Below are 20,987 nucleotides of genomic sequence, written 5' to 3'. Positions count from 1 at the left end.
ATTTACTTCAAACGCATTTAACTAGGGTTGATCATTGGCGTTTTGGCCAAAATTTGAATTTTTGAAATTAATATTTTCAACTTTACTCGTTGTCTCCAGCATGACTTCATGGAATCAACTCAACAAAATGAAAATGTAAACTTTGTAATCCCACATTTATTTATTAAATGACGACCAATTTCGTCGTGGCATGCCATACTCAAATATGACAGAAGATGACGTACTATGTCAGAACCTAGGTGATATGTTTACCCTAGGAAGACTGAAAAAAAATTATCGCGTAGTAGCCTGACTGGGTCCAATGGACCCTGAAACATTTTTTATTCAATTATGCCAGTTTATGATGATCTTGCTTGATGTTGGGCACGATATGGTGGAAGTTTTTAATATTATTAAAATAAGATATGGCAATAATTCCACTGAGTTTTATTATAACACAACGCGTTTCGTCGTTACAAACAACATTATCAAGTGCGACAGTGTCTTTAAGACTGGTCACACTTGATAATGTTGTTTGCAACGACGAAACGCGTGTGTAATAATAAAACTCAGTGGAAGTATTGCAAATTCTTATTTTTATAAGTTTATGATGAATTTAGGCTGAGTAACGTGATTGTTTTTATCTTATTTACTTCCTCAACATATTTCTTCACGTCTTTATGGCTATTAAATTGTTTTGTTGGTAGCTATCACTGCAGCAAAGCATAATATTATTCCCCCTACCAGAAATATCACTCAACCTTTCCCATTTTTATGAATGTTTATTAGCACAATTACATTAACACAAATTACAAAATGGATCTTTTCTCAAAAATAAATGAGTATATCAAAAATTTCATGAAATTTTCATTTCATGAAAAATTTCACTGATTGCATACAATTTCTGGATGCTCATGGCATATATTTTGCGCACATCGCGAAGAGTTTGTTCGTGTCTTTCTATCCTTTTTGTAGTTGCACTTATGACACTGATTTTCCTTTGTAATTATGCTAAGGTTGCCAAAGAGTGTGTCACATTTCCTTTTTCTCGGTGTCAGTTCTTCCGATAGTTGATTTTCTCTTGGAGATACTCAACCCTTACAGGGCACCTTCTTACTCCAATGGTATCTGCACCGCCCTTAGTACTATAACAAAGCAAAATAACTTTTGTTTTTCATTTTCATCGGCATCGTCAATTTTTTGTGCATGGCGCTAAGTAAAATTGCACTTTGTCCTTTTTTGGGCAATATTACAGAATCATGGAATAATTTTGAAACCCTAGCAAAATGGGTATCGGGCTGTATGGCATTTACAGACGTGAGCTCGGGTGGAATCTCTCGTTTATTTTTCCTCATGATCTCTGCAATCGGTAAACTTTTGGAAAGTAGTTGGCGGCCTGTTTTCACATTTTATGCTTCTGTCTGATTAGTCCCCCCACCATACCTGTGACTAATCTCTTCCCTTGATTGACCTCTCGGCTTTTATTAGAGTCTCTGCCTGTGTATACTTTGATATTCCACTTATATGAATCACTAATACCACTTGCAGCCAAAATTTTAATTCCATACATTCCTGGTTTTAATGAAACAAGCTGTCTAAAGCTACAGCGCACACGAAATATCAATAACTGTTCGTCAACCGTCATGCAGGATCCTGGCAAAAATGCATATTTTAAATATTCATTCCGCACATCAAATATCTCTCTCATAGTCTGAAAGTTATCTATGCCTCCGCTTTTCCTCATTTCTGTCGGATTATAAAATCGAATAACCCGCAGTATTATTTTGAATTAATCCCTCCCAATACTACTGTTGAAAGTTTGTCGCCCGTCTAGTTTACTCCAAAGTTGCGAAATATTTTCGAATTTTTGACTAGTAAAAACGATAAATATTAGCAATCCCAGGTCCTTATTTATTTCTGAGTCACTTTCTTCATTCCAGAAAGCTTGAAAAACTAGTTGACTTTCAATTGTGGTCCATTTTCGAACAACATCAAAGATATTAGGACACAAAATTAGCAACAGAGCAGAGGGAAGAATAAAAATTCCGCACGGCGCACAGGAAATGACGCAAAATATTACGCCTTCGCGTTCTACCCTTTTTAGTGGCATAAGGTTTTGTTTACCACTCCTCTTTCAGATTGCGTAAACAGATTTAACAGTTGTTCACTTGGAACTAGAACAGTTGTCTTAATTAATGTGAAATTAAAAAAAATCTTTTCATTAAGCCTACCTAACGACGATATTACCGCATGTATTTATGTACTGCATCTTTTTCCTACTCCCCGAACGTACCTCCAAAGCTTAAATTTCATTTCATAAAATTGGGTAGCATCATTTTTGAAGTCCAAAGTTATGATTTTGTCAATCTTCCTCGTAACTTTTTTTAATTGCCTGTCTAGCTGCAAATATGGTAATAGGGTGGTTTCCTATTATTTTTAATTGCCGAATCAAAAAATTATTACTCCTGGAGTACTTATTTCACGCTTTTAGATTTTTAAATGGCAATATCTATTTTTCGCGATTAAATGAAAAGAAAAAACATTAAATCGCGCGAAAAGGCGACGGCTAAGTATGAATGCTGGGAAAAGCCCGTTTGACGTCATTCTGGTTCCGCCTGCCGCTGTGTGTGGCCACCTTGGTACGAGGCTATGAGTGCTGCTACGATGCAGGCTGCTATCAGGTAGCAGAGTACCCTGCTAGCAAGTAGCGCTTGGCTTAAATAAGGATTATTAATACCTTATCAAACGAAGGAAACTTTCCGAACAAAGGTAATTTTAATAGGTGATTATTAAGAGACGTTTCCCTATGCTCTGTGCCTTATGCATGCATTGGAAATCTCAGACGGTGTAAAACTCCCATCTACCTGTATAGAATCTTGTTCCCCGTGACGTCACGTGGAATGGCATTGCATAGGCGCTAATGTGGACTTTTTCAAGTGAGGTTAAAATTGCCCATTAACATTCGTCTAAACTGGGAATTCTAAAACCAAATAATTTGTATATTATGAATACACTACTGGTGGGTTACGAATCGCAATCAATGCTTTTCTCTCTCTTTTATGGAGGAAACTAACCTATTACTTAAAGCAAGCTGTCCTTTAATTATTTCAGTGAAAGATAGATTAGGGAGGCGTGTGGAAGGGTTAATACTGTAAAATGCAGAGAGATCAAGGGCTTTTGGCCTTTTTCTATTTCGGAGGCAGACCGATAAATCTTTTCTCAGAACGTATCCGATGTCATTCCTCGGAGAATTGAAATCGCCTTCAAGGTTAAACGGAGGTGGCGCCTCTGATGGCGACTCGCCTATTTATGGATTAATCATTAATCATTCTGGATGGGTTTGCTTGCTTGAGTTTACTCGGACCACTCCCATCCCGCCTCCATTGCCTTTGTCGCCGTATTTTGTCTTCGTATTTGATTCTTTGCGCAGAAAACAAATGTTTGAATAATGTGTTGGTATGGCCTGAATGTCGCATTCTGCCGATTTATTGGGTCGGGGGACTAATTGATGGACGAATATATGTTTATAGAATGCACTAAAACCATTATTATTATGACATAACTGGCGGGAATTAAGTTGCCGAAGGGGCATGAACAAAATAAAATTTAATGGGATAATTACACTACAAATTCTGGTACTCTAAGATACCCATTAGGTACCACAAAAAAACTCGTATACAATTTTAGGGAAAAAATCACCAATTTTCTCTATTGTTCTTTTCAACGTACGTTTATAAAGTAAAGACAAGTATTTTTTCCTTTTGCGATCCGTCGGCTACTTTCCAAGAAATTTGCGATAAAAGGTGCGGAGACCCTATCGTAGAGAAGTAGATGACATCATGACCATTTCATCGCTACTCCTCGGCCTCGCGCATTGGTCCCATATTGTTCATTGTTGTTTACACTATTTTGAGAAATTCTTTCTCTTAATGAGTGGTTTTCCTTGAACGAATTGATGAAATCAAACGCTAATTACATGAAAAGTGAGCGACAAATTTTGCGTTCTTTTATTTAAAAATACTCTCGTTCACCCATATTTTATAACTGTTGATTGAAAAATAAGGACACCAGAATTTTTCCGTCGTTCTATTCGTCGCTTACTTATCGAGCTATTAGCGGCGAAATAACTACGGGCTTAATCCTTTCGCAGAACAAAATTTATGAAGTCACTGACTCTTGTTGAGTGGCTAACCGCTGCTTCTCTGCTTCGCGCATCCCCACAGTGGGCTGAAATCGAAAAAAGCTGGACAAAACCTCGGAATTGTTTTTTTTAGAATGGAAGTTGAAACTTTGCCAGTTGTTTTCAACACATTAGTGAATTTTTTGACGCAAAATATTTTTCATAGGTTAATTTTTTATATAAAATACATAGACTCAAAGTTGAACAAATTTGGCGCAAATTGCCCGCTTTGAATTTTTTTCGAAATTCAGCATGTTTAAACTAATGTCACACCTTTAGTAGTAATTCAATAGCAACAAAAATTTATAAAATTGTTAAACGATTTGTTATCATTGATTACCATTAACTTTCACGACTTAGTTGTCGTATATGTGACCAATACGATACAAAATGGCTGACCCTGTTTTTCGTCGAATTTTTGTGTTTATGTAGGATTTAAAAGAAAGGATCATCGAGTTACCCCGAGATATTTACACCACATATAAAACAAAGTGTGTAGATTATGATAACCGGAACGACAGCTGCGACCACCTGCGACGCCGAAATAAGATCGATTTTTCGAACGTGCGGCACCGCCCGGAGCTGGCTGCTGGCCACGGGAATTGCCGTACTCGACGGATGTTGGATAGTGAATCATTTTAAGCACATTTATTGTATAAAAGCTATGATATATTATTACTACATTTCTATGATGTCTAGGACCTTCATTTCAGACTCAGGAGAAGAATTGGGTTCAGCAAATATTTCTCTTGATAACACTTGCGTGGTTATTGGACTCATTATATATCCGCCTGAATTCACAGTTATATCCCTCTGACTCCGCACATATTTGTTCCAGTAAAATCTGCAAATCTTCGAGTTACCACAGTTTCCCGCGATCAGTAATTTTTCTGGTCTATCATTTGTTTTCTAAGGTTACAAATTAAATACCAATTTCATTCCCCTGCTGTTCCAAAATTCTTGCTAATCATTCGGTCTACCGATTCAAAAATGAATCAAACGTTTTTTTGTGCTAATGCCAGTGTTTATACAATGTTTGTTTGTCATTGTGTTTGTAGCAATATGATGGTGATTTTTAAGACAGAAACCACATTTGTTTGCTCAGTTATGTTTTGTCGTAATCTTTATAGAATTTCCTGTAACCACAGTTTGACCGAACATATGCTATTGAAGTATCATCGCTTTTAATCAATTTCTCGACCACACTCCTATATTACCATGCTGGTAATAAAGAATTTCTCAATTGAAAAATGTCCGTACCACATAATGAGAGCAATGCCTTGTACAGTGCGCACTTATCTTTGTATTACATCAATATTTAGCGCAATTATTATCAATAAAAGACACTTTGTTACTTCCGCAATATATTTTTTAATTCTATTTTTACCGGTTTCGGCTGTTACACCATTACCTAGTAAAGAAAATGTTTTTTCTATGAACTTGATAATAGTGTAACAGCCGAAATCGGTCGGAATTTTTGAAAAATATATCGCGGAAGTAACAAAGTGTGTTTTATTGATAATATGGAGCCCTTCCACCACGTGCAAGCTCCAAGTTTCGATTAAATTTACTGGAGTATTTAATTCTTGATGGTTCGAAATTGAACGTGTAACCGTCTACTAATATGAATTATGTAGGATCGATAGTGGCCTCATGAGTTCCACAGAGCTCTTCTGCTTATGTGTCGTGTGCTGTGTAATTAGAAAAATGTAGCCTTCTAAAATATCAAAAGTTGGTAATTTAACATGATTTAACTTGTATATCGCTCCATATATTCAGTCATCAGTGAATTGGAGCAGTAATTAGTATTTAAATGTGCCACTTGCATATTCTAGTGAGCAAGAGTGCACTAGTTGATTTCAAGCTTTTAAAATTGTGCAACTGTAAACAGCTGGGCGCAATTCAGTAAAAGAACTACAGGAAAAACTATTTCTTTTTTTTGTTCTATTTCCTTGAGATATCTTACCATGCCGTTTTGGATTGGCCAACGTGTAATGAATAATGAAGCAGTCAGCCTCTTTGGGGAAAATAATTTTTTTATATTCCTTTTATCCTTTGAAATGCTCTCGGTCATGATATTAGCAGCTTGATTGGACGTTGTAAATGGAGGCTTCATCCCCTTGTAAAATGTGTACCGACGTTGAAAGGAAATGCCAATGAAGACTTCTCCTACGCGTTCATTACACGGGAAATTTTCAGCTCTTTGGAAATTTTTTGCTTTTCCATTCCCTTTTTCTCGAGTGGCCTTTTTTAAGAGCAAAAAAATATAATTTTCATTTACCTCCCGACCAAAACCTTAGCTAAATTAACTTAGTATTATAGCATGCGTATATTCAGAAAATTGAAGGGGGAAATTGATTATTTCTATTCAGATAAGTTAATTTTAAAAAGTCCAAATATCTGATGCATTAACTTCATCATTAATATAGAATTTATATCAGACATCTTCTAGTTGTAATGGGTTACCTCTAGCATTATGGCATTATACCTTTACGCTCTTATTTTAAAATATCTCACAACCAGAATTCTCTGAATTGAATATGTCTGCTCACCAGCTGGTGGCATCTTGTCATACATTTCCAATTTTAATAATATATTTGGGATTCAAAGGCGAAAGGTTTTGATATACTTACCTATAATATATCTGCACTCCACGTTATTCCTACAAACCCAGGATCACCGAGCCACTTATTTTTAACTCAGTCTACATGTTTCATATTTGTCAAATTGTCTTAATCCGGCGTTCACTACTTGTAGGAATCTATATTATCAGGAGGAAACACCTTATTTTTCGGTTCTATCCCTTATGAATAAATTTTTTATCGATTATATCCTTATTCAAACATTTTTCTTTCAAAGGTTGAATGTATTGTGTGAAAAGGGCAATGGAAATCAAATTTATTTATGAATGTGTGAACAGTTGCTAGTAGTCGAGGAAATCGTGTTTATTTGTTTATCCATCTCCCTAATTACACGAAAAATCATTCGTTGATACAGTCATATTACTTTAGGTGAGTGGACTTAACATTGTTTAAATATGCCAAATTATATTCTCATTTGACTATATAGATATTTTGCTATAAAATTTTGCACTGCAAGCAGTATCATTGAATACTTCATTTAAACGATGGAGGAAAGCCATAGAGTAGCGAACCAGATGTTTCTGAACGAAAAGAAAACTATGTGAAGTGGAGCGTAATGGAAAATACAAGTGATCAAGACTACATCTGCGGTCCTCGATGTCTACGTGTTAAGATTTGGTGTTAGTGCAAGTTTATTGAAGTTTCTTATCACGTGTTCCGTGTCTGCGAAACATTCCTTAAGATGAAAAATTGGTAGAAAGGTAATTTTTCAAGAACAATTCTTCATCGCTGCCATTGCGTTAATATGGTTATGTATTAAACTGAACACACTCACCAAGGATGAATTTCATCATGAAAAAATATTTGGCTTAAGCCATCTCCTCAAAAGTGGACCTCTGGATGAGTAATACCGTTAAAGGTGTTGACGTCACGACTCTACACTATGCGCACTTGTGACGGAAACAATGCTCACCAAGCCGCTGTCGAAGAAATAAATCTTACTCTGTTTAAATTCTGCAACGAATGATTCCAAAATGCTGCACGGAAGAAGTGACTTTGTACGCAGTCACGCGCAGGGGTGCAAAGTTAAATTCACCGAAGGATAAAGTTCATCTTGAAAAAATATTTAGCTTAACCGGGATTCGAATCCGGAACGGACTGGCTTATTGTTCTTCTGAAAGACATCCAAAAGTACCAACGCTTTGAGAGGATGGTTCGCTTGGTGGTTTGATTGGCTGATACTGATCGGGAGATCGAATTCGAATCATGGGTATCCATCCGTTGGTCGCATGGCGTCTGCCAGATGCCAGGCCGTTTTATTTTCTTTGCCCACATCTTATTTTCATAGTTAGGGCACTCATATTACTTGTATATTGTTATTTTAATATTCTGAAACAGTTACCAATATGATTATATATTTTGTAACATTTATGGATATTATTTTGATATTTCGTTGGTTTTTTGAGCCTGGTAGACGCCACGCGACCATGAGTTTTAACACAGTACATGCTAATAGCTTCGGGGTATTCATCGTAAAGTTTTTAAGTACGTTTATAATTTAAATTCACAACGATTTAAAGCATTACATTTTGGAAACGCATATTATTGCTACGAATTTTTATATTAATCGATATAACACCTGAATTAAACTATTATTGCGAAGAATCTACAATGATTATCGGATAATTTCAGTGAGCTTTGGCATGTAATACACCGTTTTCCCCTCTCCTACATACGTTTATAATGGCCTATTACATTTCTGTAGATGCATAACATTAACCGAAAACATACACATAATAATTTTGTGGTTGCATCGAATAATAACTTTCTAATTTGATAGGAGATATTTTGTTTCAAGTTCAACTGCAACGCGCTTTCAATATAAAATGTCTCAAAAATCAATAATTACCCCTGTAGTAAAATTATTCGTTAGCTTAGTAGCAAAATCCGTACTGTGAAACTGTAAAAATGTTTGCATTCACTGTCCAAATTAAACATGTTGATATAATTTCTATGAAAGAAAAACTGTAAGAAACGACAAAAGAAGCAGTATTTAATCTCTGATTAATGCAATTATCTCAATCATTATTATGCATAAATTTGTTGTCCATTCATGAAATTAATTACTCAATTAATAATTTATTGTAGTTTAGACATTTATTTCTACTTCAATGCATTTCGTTTAATTATTCCAAAGTTGTGTCTGAGAGAAGCAGCGCGAAAAAATAGCGTTCCAAAATGTGACGCGAATGACGAAATTTTGACATGGCGAACTTTATCCTTGGTGTATGTAACTTTACCTCCGTGCGCGTGATAGCGAATAAAGTCACTTTTTTCATGCAGTGCTCATACATCAGCGTATACTACGCAATAATTTAGATGATAATACGCTGCCTGAACTGAACGATTTCTATTTCGTGGTATTGCGGATTGACTTCCATGTCTTGTGGAGCGAAGAAGATGAGATCCCTGGCAGAAAACCCCTAACCCCTAAAGCAGAAACCCTGAACGTGAAGCGCTCTACTCCCCTTATTCTTTTAGGATGCCTTATTTGATTCCTGAGCCAGGAATAACTCACTGAAAATACAGCCCTCACGGAAGCTCATTTCCTAAAGATTCGCAGAGTAGGAAAGTTTAAGTACGTTGGCGATATCAAAGGAAAGGACGGTATTTATGAAAATAATTATCGTTTTGTATCTATAAACATACAAAATCATTGAAAATAATGAAAAGAAAAAAAAAACTTAATAGATAATTTATAAGATTTTTTTGCACCGAATTATTATATTTCATTCTGGTGTGAAATCAACAATTGCTCAAAGAATGTACTGAAAAATAATAGTACAACCACATGTATCACTTTTATCAAAAATATGCAAAAAAACCTTTAATACGATACAATTTCGTATTTTTTATTTATTTTAAAGTGTCCATGCCAAATGGTGATCATTTTATGTAGCAGCAATTTCCATTTTTTTGCAAAATACGTTTTTTGTCAAAGATTCACGCTCAGTGAGACAGGTCTTTGCGTTATCATGGTAGGTCCATATGAATCATAAAATTACCAATGTCACTACAAGGTCACTTGGCAATTGTAGAGGGGAGTCCCTAGGAAAAAATCGAGCATTTATTTTTTTGTGACCACCCTAAATTATGACTTAAATCGATTTTTCTCTAGTATCAATTCTTTTGAAAAAATCCAGGAACTCTTTTCGCCGTCATGAAGAGTATTTGAATAAAAAAATGCTTAGGAGAAGGAAAACGTTCACTGCAGCGGAATTCCTGATAGTTTTTCTCTCATTCTTATGCATGTTTCCACCCTTCTATCACTTTGTGACAGCGCACGCATCATACTATTCTTCAGCCCCACTCCAACTTCTTCGTTTTTTCTTCCTCTGATCCGCGAGATGCGAGTATTTTTGAATATCACGGATCCAAGCCGTTCCCATTGGTATTTTCGTTTCGAGCAAATCTCTCTTCCATGGTGAGTACGATTCTTTGCATTCGAGATACAGTGAGTGGATTTGAGTAAAATAAACAAAAGGGCGAATGGTTTAGGGTGTCTATCTCATTCTCTTGGTATTAGAACTTTCTTTCTATCCCTCACACCCTTCCAACATCCTACGTTATACCTTGGTTGTTGCTTTTGTTGAGCTGCCTTTCCAATGCTACTATTCGTTCATGTTTGATTGATGGGTAGTCGTGAAAAGATGTCAATGTATTTTAATCGCTACATCCGCACACAGCAATAACGGCAACCAGGGGTATGAATAAATAAATACCGAAAAAAGTGCCATTAAGAGTAAACCCCTGAAGACGATGGCAGACTCCGCCATTGAAACGTTGGGAGAATTAACCCAATACCACACCCGGTGGGAATCCCGAGAAATTTTTCATCAATCTATACGCCGGGAAAACCTAAAATTTTACAATTTATTTTAAATTTTCAATTTATTTTCGCATTAATTCCTGTAAACCTCAAGTGTGCGTAGCAAGCTCCTCCTCCTCAAGCAGTCTCTCCTCCATGTAGAAAATGAAATGAAAAAGGGGATGAACTATTTTGGGGGTGTGAGGGCTAATGGTTTTTATTTTCATATTTTCATCTGCTTATCGCGATGGCTCACGCCCCTTCAACTCAGGGGTCCATCACCACTGGTCAACAATCCTAAGATTGGTTTGACGCAGCTCTCCACTCAATTCTCCTATTAGCTTATGTTTTCACGCCTACGTATTTCTTCTCTTTTACATCCTTCTTTACCGATAACAAGCTATCACAACCGAAGTTATGACTTCTAAGGTCGTTCCATCTTCTGGTCAAAGTTTTCACGACGCTTCTATTCTCTCCTCTCTTCTTAGGACTTCCTCATTACTAACTCGAACTATCCATTTGATCTTCATCATTCTTCTGTAGCACCACATTTCGAAGACCTCTATCCTTGCTTTCTTCGCTGCTGTCATTTTCCATGCCTCACTTCCATGTAGGAGCATACTCCAAATGTAAGTTATGTTAAATTGTTTATCATTTCCGTAATTAAATTTCCCGCCGTAAGCAGGTTCGCTTGGATTATTCTGCAGATAATTTTTTTTTCTCGCTTCTCCCGTTGCTAATTATCCTGCTTCCCAACTATCAGAGTTCATCTAGCCCTCCACCAGTTTTTTCTTCCCCATTTTAATGTTAGTCTTGACCACTTCTCCTCTGCTGCATACGAATATCTTGGTTTTCTTTGTGCTTATTTTCAACTGACATTCACCCATTATCCTCTACTAATATTACCCAGAATGCTTTTCAATAAATCGCTTGTTTTGTGCCGCGTAGATTTCGACGGCAAGCGAAGGGATGTAGAGAACAACAATGAAGCGTCATGATATTAGCTTCGAGGGAGGCGTTGGGCTTCGAGGGGAGATTTCTGTTTCTCATCCAAAGCTCTCCCTCCGCCTCTTACCTTGAGCCAAGAGATCTTATCCCCTGAAGTGAGCCAATCCTCGGGCGCTTAACCCCTCTTATATCCCACGAAGCGCCATTCTTCCTCACTACCTCCCAAAACCACCGCTCCACCCTCAATTTAAAAATGTATCATCCGGTAATGCAAGAGGAAGTACAATTCAATTCCTTTTTCTTCGCCTCCACTTGCTTCCCACGTCACAATTCATCTTATCGCCTCTCCTCTTTAAGCTCGTCCCTTCTTCGTTTCTCTCCCTTTCTACTTCTTCTCTGGCCTTAATTTTTCTCTCCCACCCAACATGTTTTCAGACATCTCCTTTCACCTTATCTTGAAATGGATTTCTGTTGTTTTCATCCGGTTCCTCTCGGGGGTTACTTAGTATCCCTTTCTAAATCTAGGCCACGGAAGTGAATCCAAGTAGTCTATTGTAACCATGGTAAATATTAACATTAGGGTAAAATAAACATAAAGAAAATTTGGGATAGGTTAAGGCAAGAAATATTTTGCAATCAGTGTTGTACAACTTAATGATTGGAAAACTAAATATGGAACACAAGCTTCTCAAGCGATTGTTACATAAGTGTGCAAGATAAATAGTCAAGATGAGCAAGACAATAAAGGCGGTTTTATAGGGTGTCGTGGTATTACTAAATGTGAGATAAACGGATTGTTTCGAGAAGTAAGGAGAATGTGTATCGAAAAACGGAAAAATATTTCATTTTATTTCATAAGAAATTTTACACGAACAGCAGGACCGCCAATTTGAAGGGCACTTATAACAAAAAAGTTAAACAGACAAACTAATTTAAATTTTAAATAAAATACTATCAAAGCAAAACATCAAACCTATTACAGTGGCCACAAATTCAGTATTTAGCAAATTAAATAATCACTACACGTTAAATGAGATGACGTCAAATGAGTAATATTTTAAATTGAACAATATCAGTCGGTAGAGAATTTATCAGGACGGAGTTATTTATTTGATCTCATTATTTTTCAAACTTTATCACAATTGAAAATAATAATAATTGGCGAACGAGCTCATTTTGATACCAAGTAAGAAATAATTATGTATACTTAAAACATATTTATGTCATAAGTTGTATGAGTTCCTGGGGTAAAAGTGACTCGAGTGGTATTTGGGCGAATGAAAAAATGCTGTACGTTTCCGAGGATGGCGTCCGATGCAAAGCGACTGGAAGAGGAGTTTATTCTGGTATATAGATACTCAGGATAAGATTAGGATAGGATTATCAAAGTATTGGGATATGATTGAGATAGGGTTGGTATAGATTTTAGATAGGATTAGGCGGCATGTGGTTCAGTCGAATTTCTTCTATCCTGACTCACTGTACGCAGTGACCATTGGCCTCAGTTGATTTTTCGCTTTCCCATTTCACTATGGCTGCCAATTAACCCTCTCCCTCACCTTTTAGATCAGCCGTTCGGCTGATAACATTAAGCATACTTCGCCCGTACCCTTGTATGATTCGATACGGCAGTCCATTTCGTAAGTCCTTATATCCATGTCCTCAAATGCGATCGTGTGAGTGCTCTTTATTTGCTTTTAAATCGAAATGCGTCGCCACCATTAGGCATTATTTTCCTTAAATAAGACCGTCGTGATAGATAAAGCCATCAGCGCTAATGAGTTTTGACGGGTAATTAGGATATCCTCGCCATACGGTCTATGTGTCGACTACCATTGGAGGATATGACAAATTTTTATCTGGAGACAACGTGGAGAGGAGCTAGGGTAAATGAGATTGGATGTGGAATTATCTTTAATACTTTTCGTGAACTCTTTAACCCGAATTTGAATGGAGGCCTTGTCCCTTTTCTTTCAACATTAGTTCACTTTTCACTTTAGATGTAGTATATCTCCCGCTTTCGCTTAATTGAATGTAATTTTTTGATGCTTGATAAAATGTTACTTGGTGTACGCAATAATTGTATAACTTTTTTCGTTTTAATCAGAAACGAAGGTTATGTCCTGTAGGTTTTCAGCAGAAGCATTCAAAATGAAATGATAAAATACTTAAACGAATTAATTTACTACGAAGATGATGCAGTTTGAGTATAAATTTCAAATTTATCAGAATAAATTTAGAAAAATTAATCTTATATTATAAAAAATTTTGCTACAACTTTTGGTAAGTACTTTAATTGATTTCACTTTTTCACTAGGATGCCAAATCAGAGCATTCTGGTCACGTCGAGTCTAATTTTCCCATGGAAATTAATTACACTGAGGGTAAAATAATGTAATCACACAAGGGAATTAAATAATAATGATAATTCATGCTAAACTACAATAAAAACTTTGTACGCCTACGTAGACTTACTCAATTCACGACCATAGTTTCATTGAACAATCGTGAATCTTCGTCTTGTTTCGTTTTTTGCCGAATTCATTTCATTCTTTCGTGGAAAAGTCGTGAATTAAATAATGTTGTGGAATTGTTTGAAGTTTTCCTTGTTGAAATAGCAAGAATTAGAGAATCCACGATTTTACGCCAAATAACACATATTTGTGAATCATTATAATTCAAACTTTATACTTCACGACCCCTTATTATATACCTAATATCATTATAATATCAAATCATTATAATGATCAAAGAGAAATCAAACTATATATTCCTTTTTCACTAATTTTCACCACCATTATATTAAAGGTTTTCGTTGAACCCCATTTTTATATTACTGTGGCTCTTCCAATGACATTTCTTAAAAGAATTTCCATCAGTAAATCTAGGTGTGAGTAAACTGAATCACCCTTACAGATAATCAAGCTTCCGCGCCTTTCAATGCTCGTTTGGCTAAAAGCTAAAGCCTTATAGCTTATATATAAAGCCTTATGTATAAAAGCTAGATAAAGCCTTGGCTGAATGGTTCTATCATAGGGGCTGATGTTGTGCGTTCATTACGGGGGTCTGCTGTTTCCCCGTCGATGAGACCAAATAGACTGGAAATAGGGTGATCACCACACTTGTGTCGCTGTTAGTCATGCGTGGAGCCCATCAATATATCGGGATGTCCACACATCGCAAAGTCCAGCCCATGCCTCGATGTGTCCTCGTTGGGACTTAAAGCAGGCTTCGAACCATGATCATTACACCTACTTTTTAAAAAGTTATTAATTTCTGGTTTTTTAATGACTCTTTCTATAGCAAGTTTTCTCTGATTTTTCAAAGAAAATGGTAAGCTATCCAGGGTCACAGCTAGGAATTAAGGTAAGGGAGGGTTTTACGCGCAAATAGACCTGGAGTGTGTGGTATACCCGCCAGGATAAGCGAGAGGTGCGGGGGGCCCTCCCCCAGAATTTTTTTAAGATAAATGGTTCAAAATGTTGAGTTTTATGGCTTTCTGAGGATATTATATTAATCCTTACACTCTTCTATAAATATATCAATCAAATGAAGTAAAATGGATTAAACTTAAAAAATTTTCTGAGCTCTGGGGGGTTTATCCCCCAAAACCCCCCCCCCCCCCCATCGCTGCGCCACTGAGACTATCTACGATTGGGGAAGTTAGCATCGGTTTATCCCCATTTTTCAATGACAGTGTTTATGTATGAAGAAATGGTCTCAGTTTTAGTAGTAAGCATTACTACCACTTGCATGATTAAATCTATATTACATCAGGGAAAGAGGTAAAATATTGAAGAAATATTAATTTAAAAATTTCGCTGAGCAAAGGAACTGTCGACCTGCGTAACATTCACCTCGGATTAAAAATTGAAATGTATTAGGTAAGGTAATTTTGACAATAAGGTGACTTAAATAAACGCTAAATGAGACACGTAAATCGAATCCTTCTGCAAAGCTCGACCTGTCTGCGCCTCGATAAATCTAGATGCCATTCCCCCGCATCACAGACTTAGGTAAGACCTACAGCTGGCTTTAATTTGGGTCTCTACCACTTAAATTACTTAATAGCAGTTAATGTTTTCCCAAGATCGTTTTTAGGAAGTCTCGTTTTTTATGAAGTTTCTTTTCAATAAATCATAAGCACGGTATGAATAGGAATGATATTGTAGGGCGACCTCATTTTTAATTTTGTGATTTCACAAATACTTCCACATTTTCCAAACATGGTTTTTATGCATAATTTATATCGGTGAGGAAAGAAGTCCAATTTCCAGAATTTGGCTGTATTATCTTTCGGAATCTAAAATGGAGAATGTAAAAGTAAATATTCTAACTGTAAACAAAACATATGCTAAAAAATATTTTTCCTTCGATATCTTCTACTTACAGGCTTCCGCAAAGGACAACTGGGATTCAGTCCCCAATCTTAAAGGACGAGTTAATAGTGGTGCAATGAGAAATGGTTAAGTTTTCACGTAAAATCTGTTATTGTCGCATCAAAATGTTTCATACAATGTAATTGCAGCGTTGATAATTTATTACTTGCGTTATAAGTTAGCAACTATGTTAGATTTGGCATTGAAATAGCCACAAAAAATGAGCTTATTGAAAAATTGTATGGGAGTAACTGGATGCATTAACGAGTTAGCATGAGTACATCCCGGACTTAGCGAGGTGTGCGCGTTCCCAGATGTTGATGGGCTCCTCGCATGACTAGCAGCGACTCAAGTGTGGTGATGACCCCATTCCCAGTCCATTAGGTCTCATTGGTGGGAAAACACCATACTCCCGTAATTAACTTACTACAATAGTCCCTATAATAGAGCCATTCATTCAAGGCTCTATCTACCTACCTAGCTTTCAGCAATATAAACATTTAATGGTGAGGATATGTAAGGGTTATTCAGTTTATTCACACCTATATTTACTAATGGAATCGTTTAAGGTAAATGTCATTGGAAGAGCTAAAGTTATTTTTTTAAATTGGATTCAATGAAAGCATTTATCATAGTGGTGTCAAATATTAAGAAAAAGGAAACATAAAAGTTTCATTTTACTTTGATCATTATAGTGATTAACAAATAGGTTGTTATTTGGAGTAATTTCTATAATTCTTGCCACGCCAGCAAGGAAAACAGTTACACATATACTGAGTATAATATAGGCGTTTCTCAGTGTTTTGGAGAGTGCACTTAACGCTTTCAACTCATGGGAAGTAAACAGTATACCCTCTTCCCTCATGAAATTAATTGCGAAAGCTCACAGCTATTCATTAACTACACCTGTCGCAAAGGATTGATGTAGCGTATGTTATTCATGGATTTCAATCTTATTTCTCCCTTTCCTCCCTCTTTTCCTGTAAGGGAATAATAAAGCTGCGGAGGACAAGGAAATTTCACTCGACACGTATTTTGAGAACCAGAGAAAGGCAAAATGAGCTTGGTCGTCGTGTATATCCAAAATGGTCGTGACGTGTACCCCTCACTTCATTGCAAATATCTAATCATTATTTTCATGTCCTTTTCTCTTCCATTGTTCCGAAGACGCCAATTTTCGTATCGATGCTTCCCTTTCCTTCGTATTCTCATCTTTCACCATTCCTTCCTCTCCATTTCTCATTTAAAATCTCTTTCACTACCTTCGTGTTCCCCAAGGCCTTGACAGCATAATTTTGTCGTATTCAAATCCACAGCGCACAGTGGGCGGAAATCGGAAAAAGCCGGACAAAATTACAAAATGGCTTTTTTTGAGTTATAAACTTGAAACTTCGCAGGTATACTCAGAAATGATTGAAATTTATGGATATGTACTTCATTCTACATAGATCCTATCTGTTACTGAGATACAGAGGCTCAAACATGAGCAAATTTCCATAAAAACGCCCGTCTTCAATTTTCTCTGAAAATTTTCCAAAGTAAGTGGATGGTGAAGTTTTGGGTGGATTCTTGCGAAATAAAAAACCACATAATCGGTTGGCATGGTGTTTTTTCTTTAATTTTCCGTAATCTTAAAGAATACCGTCCAGAAATTCTTACCGTGCAGTAACAAAATGGCGGATACTGTTTTTCGACAAAGTTTTACATTTAGGTAGAGTTTCAAATAGGTTTTCGGCAAGGTCGCGCGGAGTAACTTACATGAGAGCATTTGTTGAAGATTTGTTAAGGTGTTTATGCAGTTTTCTTTGAAATAAGTTTGCGTCGTCGGAAATGACATTGATTTTTCGACCGCGCGGCAGGGTTCGTCTCCGCGCGTCGGGAGTTGGATTAGCCGCGACGCGGTAAGGTTATTGAAGCTGTATGGGTTTTAACGCTCACCATTCACCGTTTTTATGTTTTTCTTCAAGACACCGATTCTCAAATGGTCTATGGTGAAGACAGTGGAGGTTTTTCATGCGATGTAATTTCACGTTTCATCGAAGTTGATTCCGTTTTCTTTGGATACGATCGAAGACCAAACTTCTATTAAAAGCGTTCAAACCTCGAAAAAGTGAGTTGTTTTCCTGGGACTCATACAAAAAGACCTACCAGAAAGATACCAGCTGAGACCCTTATACCTTCTTCACTCTCCGATCCCTGACCCTCAGGATTCTACTTCGATAACGGTCGTTTTGTGACACCGCGGAGTGGAGCCTTTGACCGTCTTAACGGGGGTATTTCCACGGGAACAAGCTTTTTTAAAATGTGTATCATACCCTCAGTTCTACTTTATATCCATAAAATGTTTTCTTCTTGAGAAGCAGAGAATAATGTTCATAAATATGGCTAATAATACAGTGTTCAGTGACTTAACTACTGATCATGAAGCTAGGGCATAACATCTGATGGCAACTAAATAATCTAAATTTTATGGACGAAAATTATGGATCGCGTGACAATCTCATGTTCGGCACCTACAGTAAGTACTAGAAAGTTGTTGAAGCAGATACGATGAAGATAGGGTAGTTTAGGTAGACAATTCATCGGAACTTCTAGCTTTTTTAAAACGTGTGTCATACCCTCAGTTCTACTTTGACTGTGGTGTAGGAAAGTTAAGTTCTCTTGAGTGCGCAGAATTTATGAAAGTGACTTGAATTTGTTTGTGGAGCGTAGAGATTTCAAACTTCCACTTGCCTGTAAGTACGTTTTTGAATAAATCCCCGAACATCTTTTTCAAAATAGTTATTTTAATTTATATTACTAATTTTTTCTGAAAATTTTCTTAGCATTCCTTTCCTAACTAAAATAAATTAAAGCTTAAATTATCAAATGACACTGTTTAAATTCCAATCGATACGACATATACAATATGTTGGAAGTAAGGAAATAAAACTTTGTAGGGTTCACTGTTATTTAATTATGGGCACGACCCGGGTTTCGTAACTTGGTTACATCGTCAGGTTGACGATGACCTGACGATGTAAACAAGTTACGGAACCCGGGTCGTGCCCATAATTAAATAACAGTGAACCTTACAAAGTTTTATTTCCTTACTTCCAATGTGGGGAGGTTTCACAAAGTAAAGCCTGAAGTTATTAGTTATATACAATATACATTCAGAAAATCGTATGTGGCAGTGCAGCGTACACAAACCAACAGAATATTTATCGATATCAGGTGTACGATATTTTACATCTCCTAAGTTATTCATACCCGACGCTCTTGCTCCGCAGATTTAGAACCTCATGATTCAGCTGTCCGTCAGTGTGTTGCAAACTAAAAACTATCGCTTTTCTTAATTTCGAAATGACTATACTTTCCTGTAGGATAATAAATTATATGGGTTTTAAGATTAAGAAAAAATTAGGAAAATAAGGTGAGCAATATAAGCATTACTTTTCCGTTGATCATTGTCAGTAGTAAACAGAACTTGATCGTGTGAATTCCTGATCATTATCGCCATCCACTTGCCTTTCAATATAGGTAATGTCTCTGATTTTGTAACTTCTTTCGTCTCTTTCTTTCGCCTAAAGCGGATGGGATGACAAAATCGTGTCGACGTCGGCCGTGGATTTTCCCAGATAGTGTCACCTAAATTGTAGAGCCCAGATGTGAGAAGTATCTCTGGTGGAAGTTAAATTTTTTATCAAAAGTTTAGAGATAAATGTAATTAACCAAGAGAAAGTGGAATTAAGACTTTAGTCGTTACCTTTACCGTAGTTAATCAAACTAAGAGATACAAGGGAACTCATGAATAGGAATTCGTCTACAGCATCCACTTGTTGCCACATTTGTTTATATTGAGAGTGGCCCAAACTTCCATCAAAACCGTACTTAGAGATTAATGTGTTGTTCACCACACATTTTAATTCTTGAGAGGTGGAAGTGGTGGCTAAGCAGGCTATTGTTCTCGATATGGTGTGGGTCAGTGGTGCTTGAAGGTTTACTTCGCACATGGTCTCGGTTATTTTAATTCTTTCGTTATAAAAGTCCTTTTTTTGTTAGCGCTATTCTGTCGTATCCGGGATACAAATCGTGTCCATGGCTCAGAGCTGTCCTACGGAAAGACCGATGTTGACTCTTGGTCAACTCAGACGCAATCATCAATGACAGTGCCTCTTCCACTGTCATCTCAGTGTGGACCTTTTCACTCGTCCTCCAGTTTGAAAGAACTCTCATGGCCCGAGTAGGGGTCGTAGTTGTTATTTCTGCAATTAGGTGAGCTGCTGCAGTGTCTCCCCTCTCTCTCAAACTCACAGATGCCGCGAGAGCAAGCCCAGCAGTAGTAGCAGTAGTTTTTAAAGTTTGAATTTTCTTCTGCGTGATATAATACATGAGGTGCGACATTTTTTTTGGCCGCCCGGGGATGCATAGCAAATATAATATGAATTTTGTAACATGAAGTTACAGGGGGAATTTTATTTAATTCAATCAATTTGAGAGGAATATATTTTTAGAAAAATACAATACCAACCGGCTGTCGTTGAAGTATCGGGAAAGTGATGCATAACAAATTCTGGAAATGTTATGGATTCAGCGAGCCAACTTTTGCATGTCAGGAAGTCATTGAGAAATTTCAGAGCATCAGGGTCTTGTCTTAAATTCAGCCTCCGCGATAAATAATGCAGCAAATATATTTTTTTCCGAGTGAATAATTTTTTTCCCAATTCCAATATAATTTCATTACTTCATTGGCATTTTCTATTGAGTGGCGGATGGAGCCTATGTAAAATTTAGAAATAATAAATTTGTCGAACCTATGGTTATCCAATGTCCTAATGAGTACACGGGGAAGAACGTATGGTAAATGTGTAAAAGACATGGTAATCTATAAGTCAAAGTAGAACTGAGGGTATGATACACATTTTAAAAAAGCTTGAAGTTCCCGTGGAAATACCCCCGTTAAGACGGTCAAAGGCTCCACTCCGCGGTGTCACAAAACGACCGTTTTCGAAGTAGAATCCTGAGGGTCAGGGATCGGAGAGTGAAGAAGGTATAAGGGTCTCAGCTGG

The sequence above is a fragment of the Ischnura elegans genome, chromosome 1 (genome assembly GCF_921293095.1).
Source record: "Ischnura elegans chromosome 1, ioIscEleg1.1, whole genome shotgun sequence".
NCBI classification, from domain to species: domain Eukaryota; kingdom Metazoa; phylum Arthropoda; class Insecta; order Odonata; family Coenagrionidae; genus Ischnura; species Ischnura elegans.
The sequence above is the reverse complement of the archived record's forward strand: the minus strand, read 5'-3'. Positions refer to the sequence as shown.